The sequence below is a fragment of the Tinamus guttatus genome, unplaced genomic scaffold (genome assembly GCF_059628265.1).
Source record: "Tinamus guttatus ecotype Peru unplaced genomic scaffold, ASM5962826v1 Tinamus_guttatus_pri_ptg000308l, whole genome shotgun sequence".
NCBI lineage: Eukaryota > Metazoa > Chordata > Aves > Tinamiformes > Tinamidae > Tinamus > Tinamus guttatus.
In genome coordinates, this window is record NW_028288842.1 from 2019282 (window position 1) to 2040332 (window position 21051).

Below are 21051 nucleotides of genomic sequence, written 5' to 3' on the forward strand. Positions count from 1 at the left end.
TCTCCAGCCTTAAAGAAATCTAAGTCTTCAAAAGAAAGCTTAAGAAAAACAAGTTCTCATTAGAAAAACTGTAAAGCATTCACAAATAGAACAAGACTTCATTTATACACTTCTTGCACGCAAGTTACAAGCACAGCCTTGTAACCAGCATCTCTCCCTTATTAGAAAAACACTGCTTTTAGAATTGGTGACCACACGTCTCCAGAAAAATATGATTATGGTAGCCGATTGCTGTGGTTCCAGGGCCACAACCCTTACATTCCTGAGGATAACGGGCTGTGGTCAACAAGACTGCGTAGACCGTGCCAGGCTGATCTTGCTCCCATCTGATTTGGAACTGGCTGGGTATGACAGCCTGGCCACCTTGGCATCCAGACACAGACTAGGAGCCCGGGTCATTGAGAAGCCAAACAAGCTGCAGGTCTGTATTTGGAGTAACAGAGACTTCCATCATCACTGCCCTACATTCAAAATAATGCTGAACAGGGGATAAAGAAAGAAAATTGCTAAAAAAAAAAATTATGGAATTTTGAAGTTTAGGACAATGCTTCACTACAAGCTACACTAAATTCAGTTTTCCTAAAAAGCAGCCTTCAGTTCTCTGTATGGATAAATGGTACACAAATACTGGCAAGGTGAGAATCAGCATCCAAGAATGACCAGCCAGTCTTGGTCACACAGGAAGGCTGTAGGAAACTCTTGATTAGAGCCTAGACCTCGTGGCTCCTTCATCCCATGCCTTAAAAACAAGACAATCCTTCCACAGGATGTAACTGTAGGAACTTATCAATAGACACTTCCTATCAGGGGCTAATAAGATCTGCTAGTTTCTGTGATAAAATAAACTGTGTGTTTAAGATTGTCTGCTCTTTACACATTAAGAGTTTTTAACTGGAAAACTGCCCAAGTGGCCTACATATTCATACATCCCATATTCACACCATATGACAGTAATTGAAATAGAGTGACTATATGGCACACATACTGGAAGGAAAAGTTGATAATGTCTTCTGGAAAAAGCTTGTTGGATGAAATGTTGCAGATGAATATCGTGTCCCTTTCAAGGAAAGTAATAAATATTGCACATATAAGAAGAAATCAACCAACAATTTATGCCTACTTGTAGTTTGTTGCGCAGCACCAGAACGTAACAAATCCTTGCTGTCACTACCAGGATTTACTCTTACGCCAATTGATTTTCTTTGCGGGGGTGGGGTGAAGGGAGAGGAATAAAAGATGGGGCTAGGAAAAAGACAAGAGATAGTTCCTTTAAAGTACACCGAAAAAAGCCATCCTTCTGCAATATACTTATTAAGGGAAGTACGGCAAAATGGACAGCAGTAGTGCAGCAGACCAGCAAACAACAGGGATGCGTAACTTAAGACGGCGCAAATGCTTATCATGTAAACTGCAATCCCTTTACCAGGAGCTGACTCTTTTATAATGAAGATGAAGTGTTTGCATGATGGTTCCACATGGAGACTCTTATGTCTGTACAGTTTTTCTATTAGAAGCTTGAAATCAGTAAAGTGGCACAGACATTATATTCTTGCAGGAAGAGAAAACTCAGTGTTGCCCATTTGTTTACAACAAGTATGTTTCCCAAGAGCTTATTTTTTGATATATCTGGATTTTTGGCAACCAACTCAGAGCACCTGACTTCAGTAAATGTAATTTCCCATTTGAGAGTGGAAAATTCTCTGAGCAGCCATTTGACAAAATACTTATTTCATATTACATTGCTCCACTTGACTGGTACTGTATATAATCATTCATTGTTTTCCATTAAGTGACTACAGTAGTTAATAAGCAAACACTGCCAGCAGATTTACCGTAAATAAGGTTTGATATATTTCAGATTGTTGAGCTATAATTAAGGCATTTCACTATTTTATACACATCTCCTTAAGCGACTCTTTCTTCAATTTTTTTTATAGATTTTCTGTTTGCATTTTAAAGTTTCTATATTCAGCAGGGAATTAAGTCAGGAAAACTCTGCCTGCTGTAGGATTGATACTGAATTAATTACTTTAAATCTGAATACTCTGCTTCTCCTGAAACTAAGAGCAAAGCTCATGCTAAAATGATTAAGGTCAACAGCATTTCTTATTTTGAGAACACAAAATTGCTCGCTTGAATTGGGTATCTGGTTCTTACATGCTGATCCTCCCAAGACTGCCAGGTGTATTACCCCTTCTCTTCACGAATGAGGGAACAAAAACAAGTTGCTAAAATTTCACTTAGATATTTTTGCCTGTGTACTTCCTACAACTCCTCCACAAATATATCTTCATTGGTTAATTATGATATCAAATAGCAAAATGATAACAATATTCTTTCTACTGTTTCGCCATTGACACTAGGAACATTTCCTAGGCAGGCGAGTCAAGCAAGTGTATCTGTTGCCCTTGAAAACATAAATTAACACTGTTCCTTGCTTATCGGATGTGTACATGAGCTCAGTGACAGCTGCTTAACTCATTCAAAAGCTTTATTTGCTCTTTGAACTGAGTTGTATTAACTGGTTAAAGGGTCTGGATAAAGGCACAGGAGAGTGTGACAAACTCCTACTCCATCCTAAGCAACTTTCACCAGAGCACACGCTCCGCTGTAGCTACACTCTTCTAGTTTGAGTAGAGATTAAGGAATGTGACATTTGTGCCTTAGAGGGAACCAAGGGCCATTTTTGCTGCTTCTCTTGTGCCAAGCCTCCCTGCAAAGCACACAGTGAGGAGGAAGCAGGGGTAGATGAAGAATATAGAAAGGGAGGGGATGGTGATGGAGGGATCATCTGAATTGTAGAAGAAAATTTGCCTCTTCCCTGAGAACCAAACTAAAACACATTCACCCCTAGAATGGCTCCAAAGAATTATTTTCCCTTTGCCTTCTTCCTCGTCAGAGAGTGCTAATTGGATGTGACATGGCCTCTTTATTCCCTTAAAAAAAAAAAAAAAGTTATTTTGTTTTAGGACATGGTAAAAAAGGACAGGAGAAGAATGACAGTCCTTCTGGAGTGCTAGCTATCCAACTTACTTTCCGCCTTTTAATGTCCATTAAATGTGAAACCTAAGGGTTTTTGCACTGCAGAAAACTTTTAAATAAGTTCTATCAGACTTAATCACAATGTATTTCTTAGATTCAACAAGAACCCTCCTTTACCTTTCATGCAGTTTTTGTTCATCTTCATTCCCTTAAAGGCACATTGCCAGACTCCTCCAGAACACTGACTAGGCCTCCCTTTCCTTTTGGGATCCTGTGGTGTAGTCAAAAGTGGGGCACCAGCTGACCGTCCCAGCAGCACGTTGTGACCCCTTTCCGTGGCAGAAGACAGGATGGAAACCGTGGAAAGCTCCAACTCGTCTGCACGTTTCCTTTGGCTTTAACGCCCCACACTCTCTCTATAACATAGTGCTTCTTTTTATTCTATGTATTGCGAAAAGCCAAGCTTGCAGAAAAGGTCAGTCAAACTTCCTAGACTTATACGGAAACTACAACAGCTCAGTCAGACGTATTAGACCTATAGCGAAACTGTAATTCCAACCGAAAATGCAGAAGCTGGTCCAGGTTTGATGTAAAACTTACTGAGTCTCATTGAATCTTTGAACAAACCTGGTTTGTGTTTCAAACTCGAAACGAGCTGAATTTTGCCCTGCTCCTGGTAATGTTCTGAACAGTCGAGAGAGAGTCCGATTCACTTGAAAATAGAAGCATCCACAGAGATGCCTGGCCACAAACTAGCACTATTAATATAAGCTGAATCACTTTGATGCTTAAAAACAAAAAGATGTTCGTTGACCTGGGATGCTTGAGATTACCAGCTGGCAGGCTGCAAAGAGGAGATATGTGATAGGGGGGCTTTATTGTACAAGTCTCTGGGGACAGCTAAGAAAGTACAAATGTACTAAATAAATTTACTTTGGAGTTTGCCTCCCTCTATGGAAGTCCCACTTTAACGAAATGAAGTAGTCGAAACACAACTCAATAACTGTTAAACCTTTTAATCCTTTGATTTCATGATAAAAAGGGTGTGGTCTGTAAAACTCCCCCTCCAGTGCAGCCCATAAAACACCAGAGAGCCTGAAACCTCTGTGAAGCTTTGGCAAACATGTCAGGAAATAACATAAGAAGCTGCTTTCTGGTCCATCTCATTATTTCCATGCTTACACTGATGTAATGGGAAGAGCAACACTTTACATATTCCATTAGGACACGTTCAGTTTAATTCTTAGGGACTTTGTTCCCTCAACAGTGGTCTCCGGAAAAATATCCGAAATCCCTCAGGATTCAGTTTCTGACTCTCACTACAATGAAACCGCAAGCATTAAGGCCCAACAACACTGCATGACCAGACTTCAGCCCACGCATGAGAAGCCTTGGATCCAGGCTGGAGCTCACGCCAACAGGCCTCCCTTGGCACAGGCTGTACTCATGGTTTACGAAGTCATAGGCACAATAACATGAATGAAGGTCAAAGGGAATAAAATCCTTACCTCGTTATTTGCTTCGGATTTAGAGAATGCGCTGTGCATCATGCAAGCCTAGAGCTCGCTTGTATAAAATTAATTGATCTGAAATTTAATGTTCACCTAAGAGGAATGTGATGGCTGCTTCGAGACTCACTGATCCATACTGATAGCAAAGAGCTGAAGCCTCATGCTCCCATGTAAAGTGTAAGCCTTCTACTACTTAGAACCAAACAGACCAAGGGAAACTAAATGCCATTCACCGGCAACAGAGTTGGAATCTTAACTCCTGTCTTACAGGATGCAACATAACAACATACTCTAGAACAAGTGATGTGGACTGTATTAACACTAGTTAACAAGATCTATAATCCATTAGAACAAGTGATCCATTCAAGATCATTTATTAAAGTTGATTTTCACACCTGCTTTGAGGCACTGAATAAATAAAGACATAAAAACTCTATGCTCTTGAGTGAAAATTGTGCTTTTTTGAAAAATTTCTCCTTTGTGCCAATTCTTAGAATGGGGCTTTTTATAACAAAACACTTTATAAAGTGGACATGCTTGTCCAAAAACATTATACACTGAAACAACTCTGCATTCTTATGAGACATTTTTCAATTGTTAATATTGTGACTAAGTTATAAAAGAGCTAATCCACATTTTAAATTGTTCATCTGGAAATTTGGATTAGGAAAGAAAACCCAGCAATTTTTATGTTTTAGAAAGCAGTACCAAAACACTAAACTCTTTTCAATTCAAAACAACAGCCAAAATTGATGTAAAATCAAATTTTAAATTGCTTCTAGCTGAGTAGATGTCTGTAAAGAAGAAGGGGTGGGAGTACCAAAGAGTTTGCAATGGAAATACCGAGAAGCTCTTGACTGTAGTCACACTAACAAGAGCTGCTATCGTGAAGTAATAACATTATCCAGAAATCTTTTTTCACTACCTCATTCCTAATGCCATCTCATTTCACTTGAGTTACTTGGGTCTGATGATGGGGTTAACGAGGGAGGAGGTGTTTGAGTGGCTGCGAATTAGGGGTGCTGCTAAAATAGAAGCTATTTTAACAGTTCTGTGATTAATATAGCTCTGTAATTTTTTTTTTTTCAGGTAAAATACTTGCATGTTCCAAGACTGACACTGACTTTGGCACGGCTCAGATTATACCTAAACATATTGACATTATACAGACTATTACAAACAGCTAACGGTACCGCTCCTTTATTCCCTCCTCCGTTCTACTCGCAACCAGTCTAACGGAACAAGAATGCTGAAGCTTCGGTTTCTTGTGTTCAGAAGTTTTCCTCAAACATTTGGATATTTTACAGTGACCATAACAGAAAACACCACCGATAGCTTCTCTTCCTCCCCCCTTCCCTGTGCTCCACAAGCCATCCTACCATACCGCACCGCAATCCATTACAATATGTTCCAACATCTGCCTCCTCATATGATGTATGACCTATTTGATTGACCCTTTTTATGCTGCTCCAAGGCTGGCTGTTCCTTACAGTGGGAGGCTGAACCGTGCTCAGTGCCTCCTCCGTTAGTAACTGGGAAATGTATCCCCATTTCGGGAGGGACTGGGGATGCCGGGCTGGGATCCTCCTCGCTTCCCTTTGTGTGACAATGATCGCCTCCATACGGGGTCTTCCTTTAGCACCAATTACATGTCGCATTTCAATCCCAAACAGGGAAGGTCTTGTGGGTCCACCCATCTACCGCTAATATATTAAACATTTCTGCCAATTAATTTTTTTTCCATGACAAATATTACCCAGTGTTTGCGACTCCAGCGTGGGAAGCATGAATAATGCAAGAAAGAGAACAGTCCTCCATTACACAGGGACACATCTTGTTTTTGCCAAAGTCAGCAACTGTAAAATATGTCTTAACTACTCCAGCTAATACCATGGCATAACCCAAATGCGTAGGTTTTGGTCAAAATGATTGTGTTCACTATAAATAAAAGGAGCATCTAGGGTAGCAAAAAAGCACATCCCAACGCTGCAGGCATGCGATACAATCCTTGCTTTCACCATCTATCTTTCTGTCATGTATTTAACTGCATTAACATATTTTAGAACCACAGCTGACTGTCCAAAGGCACTTGGCAAGAAACGGGAATAAATATGTCCATGAAAATGCAGAGAAGGAATGACCCACCAATCAATATAGAGGGATACTTCCTCTTCCCATGAGGAGAAAATTCATAAACACATGGAAGCTCGAGCTATGTCCATTAGCCGGTCAAAAAGTGTTTGCACTGATGTCAGTACAGCATCTTTCACAAATCCTAACCATTACAGAAAAATGGAATCAGTTGGCCTTGAGCCTGCATCTCCTACAATCATAAAAATAGTCTCAGCTTAGCATCACACTTTATTTTCTCCTTTTGCTTATCTACCAACCGGAATTGCCTGGGCAAGTGAAAAAGGAAACTAAACCACAGCAGGAAAGAGACACTGACTGAGGACACTGAGCAAGCGGGGAATTCACTTGAGTAGGTCTGGGCTAATCACCTTGCATTCCCTGCATTATGAAAAACAGAAAAGAACTTGAAACTTTAGGCAATAAAATTGTACATTTTAGCCATCAACAGCTAGGTGAGATGAATCTCAACTTAACTTCCTGAGTCACACCAGGAAAAAAAGACTAACTACTCTGTGCTGAGCACATCTTTCCTAGTCTTAAATTTCATGGTAGAAGCTGAATTCTTTAAAGTGAAAACTGTCTTTCCTCTCTGAAGTTCATGAAAAATATAGTTTTTTCCTTTTTTTTCTCATTACATAAGTAGTATGGAAAACTTTCTATGACTCTTTCTTCCCCAAAGCTGTATAATTGGTATGGCATACAGCCACACTTTCAGCCCAGAACATGTGGAAAAGGGGCATATAACTCCCCAAAGTTGCCTGCAAATTGCTTCAAAATTGTGTAGAGAATATATATGTTAACATAGAGTGTGAACCCAACTAAAATGATGAGAAACAAAGACAGCTGGCCAATCTTGCCCTTCTTTACTGTGTTTGTCTCAAATATAGTATGTTTGTAAGAATGTGTGAAATACTTCTGAAAATAACAGTTATATTCCATTTTGATTAAAGCAGCAAAGGAATGTACAATTTGAAGTCTTCTTTAGAATGATCCAATTTACTAAAATTCAAGGGGAGGCTTCAGATAAGGACCAGCAGGAGCTGCATACCTAACTTACCAAATATCTTGGAAGTTCAGGAACACAGGTGATTCACTGTGATCTTTTTTTTTTCTTTTATGTCCAAGTTTAAATTGACTTTATACAAGGATTTATTTTTAAACTTTATATTAAATTTAGATTTACAAAAAGAATCGGACCACTCATCACACCATATCTGGTAGCAGCCCTCCAGCAGTGCTACCGATATAGAAGAAAATCGACCACCAGCTATGTTTTGACAACCAAAAGAGAATGTACAAGCAGAAATTTTTGCCTTCTGCATACCACAGTGACCAGTGGCCATTCTGTCTCATGTGTAATTTTAAGAATATGCATCATGTGCGTATAATGGACATATACTGCATGGCTCCTCTCCAGTTAAATAAGACTAGTTACGATAAGATAGACCTTTGTCCTTCAAATTTACTACTATTCCTTAACTATTACTCCCATTCTCCCATGTGAGTAGACTGCAATCATAGGAAGGAGCCACTGAGACCTTCCCATAGCAGAAGCAAGAGCTGTGCCTGGAAGATACCAAACAATCATCCTGAAGGGCCTTTCATTTTAATTTAATGTGTAGGAGGATCATACTGATTTTAACGAGCTTAGGGTAAGTAACATCCTAAAGGATATGTGCCATACATTTTCTCTCTTAGCTTCCAGAGTTGTTATAATTAGACCTATCATCCAGAATGTTTCTCTAAGATTAATTGTTTCATATAGATGATACCTACCAGTGTCATGACTGACAGCTTTTTCGATTTTTGAACCTCCTTAAAAACAAAGCATTTTATAAACTGAATTGTTTTGACTAACCAGACTGACAAAAACGTGAAATATTCAGTGACAGTCAAAGATGTACTATCAGGATTGTATGGCACCTGTGGACACGGGTAAGAGAATCACTTCTTTTAGTGTTTCACAGTTAACTGTAACCTCTTCAAACTGAATCTCCATCCAAGTACTTCTGCAGTAGCAGAAGCAATCATCCCCCAAGATGATATCTGTGCTCACAGGCCTGGCGAAAATCTAAGAAGTCGTCAGCTGCATCATCCTTCCTTCCTCCCTCCCTCTCGTCACCCTCCCCGCCTGCTTGTCTTCCATATTCTGATGACTGTTTATGAACTCAGCTGTCATTCTTTGCACCAGGGAAAGATAGATGGGACACACCAACCCCAACCTAAGCGACCTTTGGATGTGACAAGATTTTTAGGTCAGTCCCGCTAAATGGAAGCCTTGGTGCATCGAGGCTCGCCTCAGGGTGAAATTTCCAGCAAATTTATTATCTCCCAATGCCCTTTGGACTGCTTCCCACCATCAAACACCATGGCAGCACTCGGAACAGGAAGAAATACATTAACTGGAATCTGATCGTTTTAAAAGGTTACAGCTGCCCAAATATAATTTAATTTCATACTTGCCCTTTGAGGGTTTGGTGTATATTTTCATTTTATGACTCCAAATGATAAAGCTCTTAAGATTCCAGGCAATAAAAAGGAAAGGGGGTAGAAAGTATTTTAAGGTTTAGAAGTCTATTCAGCTCATAGTCAGTGAGCAAAGTGACAAATTCGCTTTTTTTTTAAAATCTAACATTTCCCCATTTTTTCACTATTCTTCATTCCTCCACCTGATCAGGAACAACAATACCTTTTAGTGAAATCAAACCTATAATGCCACCCAGTGTGATATGAAAGAAACATTTGACTTGCACACAACTACCCATCCCACACCCATTAAGGACCTGATTCAGAGCAGCAATTAATATAAAGAGAAATGAAATTGACTGAATGCGAACTGATGCAAAAATCAATCAAGGCTTAAAAAAACACCTATATTTAAGTATAAACCCGTGAGGAGGCCTTGACTTACTTTGCAATCCCATCTTCGACTTCTGTCAGCTTTGTTCACATACACAGGTGCATCTACCCATGCCTATACAGTATCATAAAAATCAGGTTATCCAGCATTGGTTTTGGTAGAACATTCAATTTGGTATGAATCCCACCCCTGTGCAGTCATGAAACTGTAATGCAAGAGGATGCGGAGTGCTACATCCTAGTGCCAAAGGTAGGAAATCATATTCCTTCTCTTTTTTGCCCACTCTGAGTGAGAGAAAACACCATGCCCTCAAAATGCAATCTATTACACCAACCTGAGCTTATCCAGCTCAGAGCAGAGGTAGGCAATGCTGAGTACTCGTTTTGTCGCTGTAGCCACTGAGAACTGAGTTACAGAGGGAACACCCCCTCAGGACCATTCTGATCCTGTTTTGGTGACTCCTTTCCACAAAACTAATCACAGGCAAAAATAAAACAGCTGTAGAAAGGAGGAAGGATTAAGTGTGAATGTTGCATATGTTATTTTCAAAGCCACCATAAGGAATTAATTATTTTTGGACTCCCAAATCCCTTCAGGCCTTAAAAATCTTATCCAAACATACACTGATATGTACTGTGTGAATTAGCTTCACCCCCAGTGTATCAGACCAATATATAGCAAGAAGTAAGGCTGCCATGATAATGGGAATGGGATGATTAGGGTTAATTAGCCTAACTGGAAATAAATTCCCAGGCAGCTATTTGTGCTAAACCAGACCAGTGAGTTAAGCATACATACACGGTATACTGCTTACCCTAAACATCAATAAACTCCGGCTCTGTAAAGAAAATATTGGACTATTGAACAAACAGCAACTCAGAACTACTGTGGTGAAAGTAAGAGGTATTTAAAGACAGTTTAACACACTACAAAATGTAACATGCCTGTTAATGTTCCTATCATGAGCTTTCTATTTTTAAGAAGTTCAGAGTTTAACTGTAAAATCAACAGCAGAGATGAAATAGGACTTCAGCCATGTTCTTTTGCCAAATTCAGATAGATCCATTTGGTTCCCTTAATGAAATAAATATGCTGCCGTATTTTATGGTAATGGCCCAAAACACTTTAAATAACACTATCACAAGCCGTAATGTTTTGGGGCATTAATGGAGAACACACTGTTATAGTTTGCAAAGAGTGTTTTGAGGAAAAAGAAGAAGAAGGCTTTGCTGCCAGGCTCTCTTCACACACTCCACGGCGGAGGAAGGTCCCACTCAGGCGCCCCGGGTGCTCCGCGGCCACCAGGCCGCCCTGTGCGGCCCGCGCGCCCCCTCAGCGCAGAGGTGCGGAGGCGCAGGCAGAGCTGGCGGCTGCTTCTGAAAATCTGTGTTTCTGACAGTGTGGGAGCATCCCGCAGCTGCAGAAAAACAGTCACTTTCTCAAGTCTTTTTCTTTCTTTCTTTAAATGCTTTTTTATTGTGCTTTTCATTTTGATGGATTTACGGATACGTCCGGCAGGACAGACAACTCGAGCGGTTACTTTCTGGCAGCCTTGATCCCTGCATCTCTACAAGCTGCAAGACTGAGGTAACTTGGCAAGCTTTTGTTCCTGGCCACTGAACGCTACCATAATGTGCCTGGCCTCTACAGCGAGAGGGTTAAGGAATGTAAATCCACAAGTTTGTGATATCTTTCCCCTCCAATACCAGCATAACGAATGGATGGGAATAGAAACAGACCACTGGTAAAAACAGCAAGCAAATAACTAAGTTCCCCAAAGAGAACAGGATGCTAAGAAAGAAACCTGCCCAGAAATCAGATTCAGACTCAAGAGATCAGTAGTTCATTTGCGTTACCTACATCAAAAACTAGTCCTGAGGACCACTAAGAGCATGAGGTAATATTGCCTCCAAGTTTTCTTACTGAGATTGATCTATAAGATTCAACAGAGTGGAAAACACTAAGCACTTCTGAAAGCAGCCAGGCAATTTGCAGAAAGTGAGCCTGGATATGCAGAAATAACTGTACTCCTATCTTGGCAACAGGCTTATGTGATCCAGGCACAAGAGAATGAGTAGGTTCATCACATTTAAAGTTACTTCTTCAACCTTCTCTTCTACCAAGACGAGACAGTTCAATGCTGACTTGACAAACTTCTCACCTCCGTGATTTGTTATTTAATGCATAGATCTATAGTCAACAGTAGCTAGGTATTTCACACTTTCAAAACTGTGCCTCATATTAGCCACCATCCATACAGGACACTAAAATATCCTCACTGCATACCTTTACCGGGAAAGGAACTGGACATAAGGAAGTAAGGATGAGAATAACAGCACAAGAACTTTTATTTGGTGGCTCTGTTCTTACTGTTGCATTTGATTTATATCATTGGCCAGTGATCCTCTCCTTGCGTGCGCATTTACTAAGCTCTTTATATGTTTCTGTCCCATTCTGCCCTGTCAATTTGAAATGATCTAAAACTTCAGAGAAAAAAAAAGAACTGTCATAAACAAGACTGTGCTAACAAATAAAACATAAATCCCAGTTCTAAGCCATACTTATATATTATACCAATCTACATTTAATAACATACTGTGACCGAGGTACAATAAAACTGGCAAGATTTCAAAGGAAATTTTTTTTGTATTAACCTTTGGGATACATACAATGCAATAATTTGATTTGTGGATCCAAGGTAGCAAGAAAGTGTCAGTAAGTAGTAAGCTTTCCCTAAGTCAGCTTTTTCCACTGTTTTTATTTATTATTTGTAGCTTTGTTCTGCAGGTTTTGAAGAGTGTGTATGTTAGTGCTTTTCAGTTTTCCTGTGTATTTTTCTGTCATGAGGTTTTGGTGAGGCATTGTAAATATACACTATTGGCAAAGCTCAGCATGAAGACAATGAATTCCACAAATATCCAGAAAAAAATCATTAGTCTGACACAAGCTCTCAGGTTTTATAGGAGGCCTATAAACCCTCGGTTTACAGTTTCAGAATGAACCCCACCAACCAGCCAAACTCCACTCGGTTTGGTTTCACATTTCTCCCGCCTCACAAACAGTTTGCTCAGGATTATATAATCTTATTTGCATGATTATATAATCTTCTTTTCAGCAACATCGCTCTGAAGAGCAAACAACATAATAGGAAAACCAGTAGTGTAAGCCAACTATTTCAAAACCCAATATCTGGAATGTGCAAAGGGCACAAAATAGAAAAAAAAAATTTTTTGGGCTCTGTTACCAGATTTTTAATACAGGCACTTTCAGAGAGAATCAATTCAAAAAGAATATAAGATACTAAACAGAGGTCCTGTGCGACAGAAACACCTCAGAATTTTGTTCTGCCGCCTATGTAAAAATGCGTTGTTTTAGTTATCTCAAGGTACACATGCAAAGATGATTGATTATTTTCTTCTTTCTCTGTAAGTTTTACTATGAGGATCTATAAGACACTTCTCAGACCTTCGGTCTTTTTTTTCCCTGTTTAAGATTCTGGCAGACAGACATTGCCAGTGCTGCTATTTCAACAAAGGTTGCGTCTTGCATCTGGCTGAGCTCGTACCATTGACATCATCATTGCAACCTACTGAACCACCAGTCACAGCACACAGAAGAATAAACCAAGTTTTAGTCACCTTAAATACGTCTCCACTCCTGAAGTTTTTTCTTCTTTCAATATACCTCAAACTTTGCCCTAGACAGGACATTGTATAAGTGAAGACTGTCATGTTCCGATCTGCACACAGACTCTTCTGCAGGCTGCTAAAACTACTTATCATGTCACTTACTTCAGCAATATTCATCTAAAATTAATGCCTTATAAATAATCAAGGAGGAATCTGCTTCCGTCTGTCAGGCTAACCCCAAAAAGAAAAAAGTGTAACACCATTACGAGAGAAAAGAAATTAAGGATGACCTGAACTCGCAAGTACGCTTGCCAGACAGTTATGCACTCCTGCTTGCTGACCTATTTTCTCCCTGCTCACACCACAGAGCAGATCCAAACAAATGGCTAGTAATTCAATTGCTTACAACGTAGAGGCTGTCACCCTAACAATGCAGTTGGGCATCTTAATATCTTTGTCAGGTTTCCAAAAGTTTTTAGTGACTTGTTATCTCTTTTAAAGTTGTAATAAAGCTCTGTTTATCAGTCCATAAAGGACTATGTCAAATGTCCTGCTGTTCCGGAGATTAGCAGACTGTGTATGTTGCAGGGCCTAAAATTTTGTGGTGGATCTTCGTGTGTGAATGGCCTGGGTGAAGAAATACACAGAGGACATGCATCTAATACATACAATAGTATACTCAGTGTTTCAGTTATAAGGCAAACTACCCTTCCTAGTAATTACTTACAGCTAAAGCAACTAATTACAGCTAAAGTAAGCCTTCTTATAGCCTAGGTTCCGATGCTGGAATATTTTCAGCTTCACACCTATTGCTCATTCATTTCCCCCGAGACTGAGAGAATATGTTCTTCTACTGTTAGAATCACACTTTTATACTAGCACAAAGATGGTAAACACACCACCTGTAGCATGAACTACTTAGTACCTGTGACTTCCAACATTTTTGATTTGAACTTCACAAACTCCTTAGCGGAGACGAGGGCCAATGTACCTGTGACGGATATGCTCCTTCCCCAGTTCATCCTGACTTCTCACAAGTAGCCCTGTTCAGGTGTTAACTGCCACATGATCTGATCCTGGTAGTTGCCTCCCTGATTTCTTCCCCCACCCAGACATTAACCATCAATAACAGTCCTGATGGCCCTGTTCTGATGGGGAGATAAGGCTGACTCTGAGCACACCAGCCAACAGTCATTTCTGAATTGAAAGAATGACTATCAGTTAATCATCTTATCCCAAAAATACGGGGACAGCCCAAGGGCCCATTTTGCTCTCCTTGCAAGGCAGGGGGCTGCCCGCCAGGATCTCCCCTTGAGCAGGGACGCCTCTCAAGGATACTCCTCGAGGTTAAGAGATCCTTCCCACTACAGATTCGTGGTAAGTGACTATAGCGCGCCTTTCTCTTTCTGAACTTGTAAACCTTACTTTGTAACTGTGCACAAATCCCTTAGAGATAAACCATTGACCAGGTCTGGGACTAGGACTGGATCCAGCTGCACCCAGACTCCTCTCAGAAGGAGTTTGGAAAGCAAGGGGGTCCAATCTGAACCTCGTGACCCAACGGGAGGGTGTCCTTGGTAATTCTGTGTCTTGAACCTCCATGCAGTAACTAATAAGTGACCTTGCCATAGAATCTCATGAAACCATTGTCATTACCAATAAAACCTATTCCTATTTCTTTCCCACAAGTGAAGTGCATTGTGTCACTCACCCCCAACACCACTTGTTCCGTGACAGTACCATGACATCAAATTTACAACAGGCTAACTTTCCTGAGCTACCTTTCAGACCCACTAAATGTATTTTATGGTCTCCTATGAGAAAGCGACTGAACTGTGATGAGGTATCTCAGGTCAACATAAGAGAAAAAAAAAAGGTATAGAAATAGTCACCTTTTTCTAAATTATAAAAGACAAGAAGAGAAAGACAAAGGAAGATAGAGCCAAAACAAGAGACAGAGGAGAAAATTAGAATAAATGCATCCATATGCAAGGCAAGAGGCAAGACAAGAATGGGCTTCTTCATCCCAGGGCTTATATGTAAAAAGACAACAGTATGAAGCTGAGGGATGGCAAATATGAAAACAGCAAGAAAAAGATATTGCTTGTGCCACTTCCATCGTCCAACTGACAAAGGCCTTCCAGAAACCCTTCTTGGGGCGGAGGTGGTAATAGCTGCATAAGCATCTCCTAACAGGTTCTTTCTAAGTGGCATTTCTTGAAAACTGCTGGGCCCTGACACTAGCCCACATGGGCTCAGAGAAGTCAGAGAAAACGCTGCCTGCACTTTTTCTTTTCCCCTTTTTTTCCAGGCCTATTTGCATATGTTCTTTAGTATGCAGAATGTCTCTGTATGTAATTGAATTGTTGTTTTTGCCTCTATTAATACATATGCAAATGAGCCACCAGTGCAGCTGTGCTGTATTAATCATATGTGTGCTTCTGTCTGCCTGCCCTGCAGGCGCAGGGGCGGCGGGAGCGGGGAGAGGCAACGCGGCCGCTTCCACCTACAAGAAAAGGTAGTTTCCAAGCAAGCAGCAGGCTGGGCTTACAATTGCAGAGAAGACAGGCTGGTCATTTTTCTGTCTTCTTCATTTTCTTCACTACTATGGGTGGAATCACAAAGTTGCACAGAGAGGACTGCTAATCCAGACAAAGTGAAGATGGGACCATGTCTAATTCTCTCCTCTGGAGGGCAGGGGAGGTGGTTATAATCTGACAACCGACAGAATAGCCATGATATTGTTTTACCATGTGTATTTACTGCCTGTAAATGTCTACTGTGCATACGTTCAGACACTCACATTGCTCAATAAAACACAAAGCATTTATCTATATTCTGTCACTATGATTTCGCCTCTCAGAAACTGATCAGATTCTGATAAAATGATGTGACTCAGCTTTTCATTCAGATTTATTTTGATAGAATATATTAAGCATACCTATAAAATGGTTTAAGTTGATATCAAAGGCAAGCATAAGCTACTTAGTCATCAACTACAAAGTACATTTCTCTACCATGAACAAGATTTATTTGAGCTGATACGTTTTGTGGTTCATGTTTTCACACAATCTATCACAGTCTCTGGCTCTCAGCAGGTATCTTGAAAGTGAGGAGTGGTTTTACCCCAGTGTTTTGAAGCTTGCTTTTGAGTTAATCTGGAGAAACTTCTTCCATTTAAAAACATGGAACTTGCTCAAAACTTCCCTTGGCAATCAATGACCTCTTTGAAACTAAGGTTTGCTACCGCCATTGAACGATTATTTTAAAATGGTTACTAAGACTTAGTGCTAAGTCTTTTCCATCGCATTTCGGAAGACAACTTCACTCACACCACATGGAGATCTTTACCCAGTTCAGATGGCTGTAGCTTCTCTTATATAAAGAAAGAGAACTGTGCTCCATTGCTCTAGCTGAACAAGTGGGTCTTGATCTTCAGTAATCTCTTTTAAAATGGCCATCTTGGCTACTCACTTACAGAACAGGTGGCAAACATCTTGTAGCCAGCATATTCGCTTACAAAGACAGAAATAAATTGAAGATAGAAGCAGGGAAAATAGAATCTGCATGAATACAACACTTCTTACATCTATTTAAAAGGGCATCCAACAAAAATTATACCTATTATGTTGTTTTATTACTCCTATTATTATCATTATTTGCAATGGTCATCGGAAACAGCATAGCAATACACTGAGCTAATGACAGATGGACAAGTGCCTTCCTTTGGTTATGCTAATGAGAAATGTTGCTTTTCATATACTTAGCAGGTTTTTTTTCCAGATGTGCATGCAGTTAAAACCTAATTCTACCTTTTCTTATGCTTAAGTGGATTGCATGAATTTTATAATATTGTAATCAAACTCTGCACTAATGATTCTTTCCCTACAAATTAAGCCAGAGTCCTGTTAATGAGAACAGGTAAAGCAGAAAAGCAAACACTGAAAGGAGACTGATTCTTAGTGTTGAAAAACTGGCTTAGATGGTATTTAAAGGTAGACACTACATGGCAAATAGAAAGAATAATCTTGCAGTTCTAAGAAATGGCTCATCATCTTGTAAGCAAGGGACTGGGAACGTTAATATCCCAAAGAAGTCATGAACGCAGACTGCAGATAATAGCAAGAAATGTAGACTGGATAATGGATAAAGTACTGCCTACAACGTGTAGAGGCAACGCCTGGATCTTGCACTTTTCTTCTCAATCAGCAATAACTCAAATGTCTTTTCAGCTCTGGCAAGTTGGCATACCAAGAACCATAGTCATCACTACAGTGACCATGCATATTTCAGAGTCCTCTTTCCTGGCTTTGAGGTGTTGTAACACTGGAAAGCAACTACTTACTTTGGTCAAAACTGGTTATATCTAAAGATTATAGGAAGAAATCAGAGATAAGTATAAATGAACACATTAAAAAATGTCCTTGGCACTTAATTCCTAAAAACGGACAGCCATCTCCAAGATGGACGGCAAGTTCCACCATCAGTAAGATTTCAAATGAAAGTTGAAGTATTCTAGTAATAAGAGTAGTATTAATAAAGAATGTGTCCAAGTACTTAACAAAGAAAGTGCAGTGAAAAAAAAAAAAAGGCAGCATTCTTTATCCAGATGCACACTGCTTAGCACCGTTACAAAAACAGGCAAAGAGATTCTTCAAATGAATGGTCTTCAGAATTGGGAAACCAGTTAGAAAACTTGGTTAAAACCAGCTAAAATACTCATACACACCTGTGTAATAACAGTCTTAACTGTAATGTTGAATGTAACCACCAAAAAAGTATGATGCCCTGTTTCACGCTAAGATGAAGAGGAAGCAAAGCTTGCACATGAGCACTCAAAACTTTTTTGGTGTGTTTTTCCTCGAGAGCAGATGTCTGCAGGAAGTCTGTATTACATCAGATTGCTCTATTGTTTTGAAAGAACACAAAATGTCCACACGGTAACACTACACGGGCAGCTGTCTTTACGTATCCAGCTTCATCTTTCAAAATAGCTATGGGTATATACGGCATTTGTATTACTGCCAATTAATCAGTCCTTGTCATTATTTGGTTATCAAACAACCGATGTGGGAAATCTGAACCTTTTGCGTTGGCAGTAGCACAAATTTGTGTCTCAGTTTTTAGATTAGCTGATCAGGTCTGTTGTCTTGCAACACTCAGTAAGCACTTAGAGGTTATTTTTCTCAGTAAAGAAACCACCAGATCCTGTTTTACACTGAATCTGCCCAGGTTTCTGGAACCATCTATTTCCCATTAGATGGGCCTAAGACGACTGGTATTAGAATAATCACTTCAGTACCAACTTAATATTTACTTTGTGTAAAACTTTTTCCAGGGCAGCTTTGAGTACTCATCTACAAGACAGAGGAATTTAATTCCCTCATTTGCGAAGATATCTAGGAAAATGTTGTGCTCGGATAAGGCATAAGGCAGAACTTGCAATTCATCAGCCTTATTTAATAAAACACTCTTGCAGGGCTCTGTTCAGTTTTGCTCTTATTCATTTCAAACAGAATCACCGTGCTGCATCACTTCTGAAGAACAAGGCCAAAGGAAATTTATGGGGGGAAAAAAATCAGTGCAAGAATCTCACCTGCTAACCAAGAGGGATTTTGCTGAAATGAGAGTGTACTTTAAAGTGACACCATAGAGTTTAGGCCCGAATGCTAACACTAACAGAAGAAGGTTTAAAAAAAAAAAAAAAAGTAATTACATTTTCGTTAGTAAATGCAAATACAAATGAATACGGAGGGATAACAAATAGCTCTTTATACACAGAGCAGGTTCAAGCATGCAACATGTTAATTCCAGCTTTTCCAGCACGGCCCCATCCATCTACTTCTTTCCAGACATTGTTATGTAAGTTTTAGTTTCCATTCTCATTGAGCCATTAGTCTCTCTGTGGATACTGGAAATAAAGGCAATCACGTATAGCTAATTGTGGCAGATATCAGATGACAGCATCTGTATATCCCAGTGGGGACTCAAAGGCAGGGAGAGAAGTGGAGAGCTTCAGATTATGAACCTGTCAGTGGGAATCAACAGGGCATTTCAAAACAGAGATTACGTTTTCATTGACAAAGGGTATCTTTGCCACAGGAAAACAATAGCACGTTTTTCTGCAAATACAGTGTGCACTTCATTTACCAAAGGAAAATTCAGTTCGGACAGTCAGGGATAGAAAAGCACTTCCTGTTGATCTCAAAATGCACTACAAAAGCCATGCCCTGACTTAAAATTCCATAATGAAATAACAATGGCATGTTTATCGCTATACAAACAAACCAAAAAAAAAAAAATCCTTGGCTTTGTCTTCACTAAGATAATGTTGAGTTCCAAATTCTGCCGGGAGCGACAAACCGAACATCTTGTCAGCTTCTTTGATCTTCCTGGAACACAACTGCTTTTAGTATACAAAGTCTCAAAGATGAGTGATAGGGAGTATGGAAAAAGAAGAAAAGAAGGAATGTTGTATTTTTGTGACCTTCTGCTGTTTGATGGCGGAGCACAGAGGCTGTGTAGGGAACGCTGTGGTTACACACGGCCTAGATGAATTTCTGAAGTAAGAAGAGCTCCTCCCTGGAAAGAGTCTATAAAGGCTACACAGCCACCAAGTCTTACCAAGTGAGGTCAAAACGATCTCTCCCTTGACTCCCCCCACACTCAATCCCATTCATGCACGTATGAGTCCAGCTTGAACACTATACCAAAACCCTTTTGCAAAGGTTACTGCACTCTTTCACACAGCCCCACAAAGCAGGGGCCTGTCCAGTTTACACTAGACAGGTTATGCTGATAACTGAAATCACTGTTAGGCATGAGGGAACAGAACTTTTTTTTTTCCTAGCATATACATATGCTTAGAGATCAAGACTGAAAGATCTGAAGGAGCCTATGGAGTTAATCCCACTGACCAGACGCCAAACTCCCCCTTCCAAGTCCAGGCTAAAAGATACATAAGCAAAACAAAATAGGGGAACTTGTACAATACTCCCCTTTTTACTTTCCTTTTTCCACAGAAATGTGAAAAACCTTTCAGTTTTTCAAATTCTTCATCTTAAGATTCTTAAAAAGTCAATCAGATTTGCAAAAAGGCCACATTTTTTTAAGGAAACTATCACTTTTACAATGCCCAATTTAATCAAAACACTTCAGTCGAACACTTGTTAAAGATACGGCCCAAACTTGGTCATGAAATGAAAGGAAAACTCCTAACTTACTGGAGCACTGATGAATTATTTTACGACTAGCTTCAATGGTTGCTTAAATAAGCAGAATTATAGTCGACTGTCTATTTTCTCATTTCTAAATAGCTCGTATTTTGGTTTTCCTTTTTCCTCTCTTTCTTCCATGTGTGTGTTCATGTGTGTTTAGCTATTATAAGCACTTTATCAATACTGACGTTACTCCTCAAAAATCATTTCAGAGCAATGACTTTTATGGCTCCCATGATTCTTAAGCTGCCTGTGGCATTTGTAACTCTCAGAACCAGAAACTACACAGACAGTGCAGCTTTTCATACAAAGGCACAATAGGAATGAATGTATTAACCTCTGCGGTGCATGGAATGTGTCAGCTTACGCACTGGCAGCTATTTTGGTGAAACTCAGCTAACTTCCGCTAGCTGTGTTTAATAAAAAAAAAAAGAAAAAAGAGAAAATTTTCCTCAGAATTGTGTCCCACGCTCTCATGTGCAGGCCAATCATACTGATGCTGGCCAAAGCAAGTCCGAGAATGTGTCTCACATGTGCTGCTTAGAAATGCTGGGCATTTCCAAGCAGGTAAACTGCTCTGGGTTCCACGTGAGTGGCAAACAATAAGGGGCGAGGAGGCAAATTAGCAACTGAGGGTTTGGTTGTGGGGTTTTTCTTTGCTTGGTCTTAAAGGAAAGTGTCACTTTTTAGACAACTAGAGATGATTTGGAACTTACCTT

General features: G+C 39.9%; 1 protein-coding gene across 11 annotated transcripts in view; it reads right to left on the bottom strand.

Annotated features, from left to right (window-relative positions):
• SOX5 (SRY-box transcription factor 5) overlaps positions 1–21051 on the bottom strand; it is a 599951-nt gene that overhangs the window by 61058 nt on the left and 517842 nt on the right. The gene's annotated exons all lie outside the window — the stretch shown is intronic.